Below are 3819 nucleotides of genomic sequence, written 5' to 3' on the forward strand. Positions count from 1 at the left end.
TTGTTTTAGCCACATCAATATAAAAAATTGTGGCAAAAAGGTTGTTATAATCAAGCAAATGATCCATCAAGTGTGGCTAAATGATATCAAAGGTCACATGAATTTAATATAAGTGTGACCGTTTATATTATATAATCACATGAATTTTCGTGTAATTATTCATTTTATTTTCAATTTTTCATAAAATACAAACTATAGTAAACATGAGAAAATGTAAAAACCAAATGATATTAACAATACCAACCCAAAATTCATACATAAGTTTTCAATTTAAATACTAATTAAAGACATAAACTTCTAATCAAAGCCTATCTACAAAGGTGGCAAAGGGAAATCACTGTACATATTGACTAAGAATTATTTCTACGCCGTTTTCTTCAAGTCCATACACTCACTACTTTTCGACTTAAAAGTGCTGCAAAAGTGCAAATTTGCATCCATGGGCTGGTGACCACCTTGTTGTTGTAGTGGTGGGGAGTAAACCTGTAACTAGTGGCCTATTTTGATGTCTCTTAACCCATCCACAATAGCTTGTCGTTGGCGTGCAATACCCAAACCAGATAGGCATTTGGACTCGGCCTCACCCTCAGCTCTATTAATTTATATATATATTTTTCATCTTTCTCAGTAGCAGCCACAGTTAGATGATGCTTCAAAGATCTTGCCTTCAAATAGCCTCTTGCATACAGATAAAATATCACTTTCTCAGCCATAACCACTGGTGGATGACACACCTCCCCTGCTTGTTGTATTACATGTTTCAGTTTACCAACACCGATGGTTTTCAAGGACTATACCAAGTATTTAAATAATTATAACACAGAAATTGAACCAAAAGTTTATTACATTTTTATTCAATCTGCCCATTTTGAAAAACAAATATCATCAAACAAATTACCAGTTAAACGTGTGTTTGTCAAAGCGGCCAAACTGGTCTACAATAAAGTTTGTCTTTTCGGTGATTGACTCGATATTTAGTCATTAGTCATGAAATAAGATGCAATCACCTATATAAAACATACCTGGCTACAACTCTACAAGCTCAACATGTAAAACTCTCTCTTGTGTTTTTCTTTGCTTATCTTCGACGATTAAGATCTTAAATCAACATTAATTGACAAACATAAACATAAATAAATAACAACCTACTCTATTCTATATATACATCAACATTACACCTGGCAAAACGGGCAGGTTGGGTCACGTCGCGGGTTAAAATGGGTTTGGGTCAGGGTTGTTTTGGTTCGGGTTGGAACGAGTTTGGGTGGAACAGGTCCGGGTTGGAACGGGTTTGGGTCGGGTTGGGTTGGTTTAAAAAGGGGTTTTAATAAATTTTCAAATATTAAATTATATTATATATTATGTACACACTAAATTGCATATACATGATGACATATCTATTACAGCCCATTTTGACCCGCTTTTAACATCAGCCATGCCCAGAGTGACCCAGCAGGTCGTTAAAACGGCCCATAATGACCCAAAATCTGGTGTCCGGGTCAAAGTTGCCGGGCCAACAACAAACTATAATAAACTTAAACAACCAATCTTTGATTCTCATTAACTTGGCTTATGTACTTCAAAATCCACATATACATAAGTTGTTTTAACATTCATATACAAACTGTAAAGCTGTTTTTTAGTTAAAATCAAACTGATCAGCAAACTGTTTATTATTTACTTATTGAAACCGTTTATCCTATTATTATATTCAGTTTCTGGCAAAATCAAAACTAGAGATATCACAACCATACCTTCTCATGCTACCTTTCCCACCAGTACGAACAGCACCTGCCATCTTCATTAGCTTCTCCGCATTCATCTGCCAAAATCACCAAAAAAAAACGCAGATTAACAATCTTAAAATCTTAAACATCACAAAAAGATTCAAAAATCTCAAACAAAAATGTTGTGTCTCCTTGTACTCTTGTAGTATATTACATATTATTAAATAATTCATTAACTAGGACAATGATTACTTATATTTGATCTTTTTTACCTGTGAATTTGCCATGAATTTTTAATTACTCCACAAACCTAATTTACATAATTTTAATCATATCAGAATTGTTATTAAAATCAAACATTATTTAATAACTTAAAAGGAACATACATAGCATACTTTACCTAAATCAAAGTTCAAGAACATTGTCGATACTGAAAGAAACATGACCAAGTGAGCATAACTCTTCAAAGCAAATAAAAACAAGTGAACATAAATCTTCAAAGCAAATAATAAATAAGTGAGCATAAATCTTCAAACTATGGTGGCGGAGTCACGGTGGTGACTAGAAATATAATAACCAATAAAAATATGTACAATGTGGAACATAGAATCATATAATAAAGTATACAAACCTGATAACTTTGTCTTCAGACTCGACACACTCTGTATTGTTATCCTCATCATCAGTAGTTTATTCCTCACTGTCACTGCAGATTATAGTTTCTTCCTCACTTATTTAGTGAACTGTTAGAGCAAAATATTAACAATACCTCCTCCAGCCAGTATAAAACAAACATGAATTGTAAAAGCTGCCAAGAAGATAGGATGTGTGTGTATATCAATTATCAAGAATTCTATTTCAAGACATTCTAACAGCCTAACTCAATAATTTCGACATTTTCTAACTCAAGAAACTTGACAACAACAACACAATACCCTGCCCTTTCTTAATTGACATTCAGCTAATTAGAGACAATCAGAGACAAATTTGGAAAGATTACCTTGGGTTGAGCGGGGCTGAGGACGCCGGGCAGCGGAAGTGGCGCGCTGGGCAGAGCTGCGGCGTCGTGCTAGGGTTTGGGGGGAGGCTGGTTGTGTAATTGGGAGGGGATGAGGATGGACAGCAGCCTGCCAAAGGTATTATGCCCCTTTACTGTTAATATAACATGGACCGTCGGATCTTTTATTAATCAACGACCACGGATCAGTTAAAAACTTGTGACCCGGATTATAATCTTTAGTTGCGACTTTTCTAGGCTATGGGGTGTGGGGGTCATGAATTTGAACATTATTTCCACATAGGACCATTAATTAAATGGTATACCATCCCCCTCCTTGATTGATGGTGGTTTCTATGGATTAAACCACGATTACCACGACCCTCCCATTTGATAATTTTAAGACAAAAATAAATTAAAAAAATAAAGGAAATAGTGGTTTGAGTCGTGACCACACCCTTAGGATAGTGGTTTTGAATGGTGGATTAAAGATAGACGATATGGTGCCTATGTGTAGAGTCATCGTGATCATGAGGGTCATGACCACACCCTATAGCCTAAGGTCGCTTCTAAAGGGGTCTCCCCAATTGCCCTAACTTCTTGTGAGCGGACACTATTTCTTAAGTTCTCTTTCCCAGTTTTCCAAAACAAAAGCAGGGCACGCAATCAAATTGAGATAACAATTACGCCCTAAAGGAACGTAAATGACGAAAAAGAGAGATGGGGCTTACAACCGACGAGTGAAGACGATGGTCTCTTGCCGTAAATTGCCATATGAGAGGAAGGGAATTACGGGTGGGTTTAGGGCTGGAGTTGCAAATCAGATATGGACCAGTACCTTTTGGTGTATTATTAATACATTAAAAATTAATGCCCAAACCTATAGCCTATAGGAACCATATTTAGTCGTAATAGGTTAACAAATATTTTTTTTTTCTTTTTTTCTCACTTTTCTCCAGAGGGGGCGGTGTTCCCCGACGAGGAAGAGCTCTACATTAGCTTCCCGAGCTCTCTCCTGATACCACACCACGAGCCTTATAAAAATGTAGGTTAACCAAAACATTTAAAATTAATATACTAAGTTTTTTAGTGAAA

The 3819-nt window shown here is 35.9% G+C and overlaps 1 long non-coding RNA gene across 4 annotated transcripts; it reads right to left on the reverse strand.

Annotated features, from left to right (window-relative positions):
* Positions 1-212: 212 nt before the first annotated feature.
* On the reverse strand, positions 213-2868 carry LOC110877251. Of its 4 annotated transcripts, none has more exons than XR_004866569.1 (6): positions 2728-2868; positions 2359-2535; positions 2128-2188; positions 2000-2037; positions 1755-1822; positions 213-1098 (listed from the first exon to the last, which is right to left on the reverse strand). It is a non-coding gene; the product is annotated as an uncharacterized LOC110877251 (long non-coding RNA). The 4 variants fall into 4 exon arrangements; XR_004866568.1 differs by having other exon boundaries at positions 213-739; positions 1023-1822; XR_004866567.1 differs by having other exon boundaries at positions 213-1822; positions 2359-2470.
* Between the last annotated feature and the right edge of the window lie 951 nt (positions 2869-3819).

The sequence above is a fragment of the Helianthus annuus genome, chromosome 9 (genome assembly GCF_002127325.2).
Source record: "Helianthus annuus cultivar XRQ/B chromosome 9, HanXRQr2.0-SUNRISE, whole genome shotgun sequence".
NCBI lineage: Eukaryota > Viridiplantae > Streptophyta > Magnoliopsida > Asterales > Asteraceae > Helianthus > Helianthus annuus.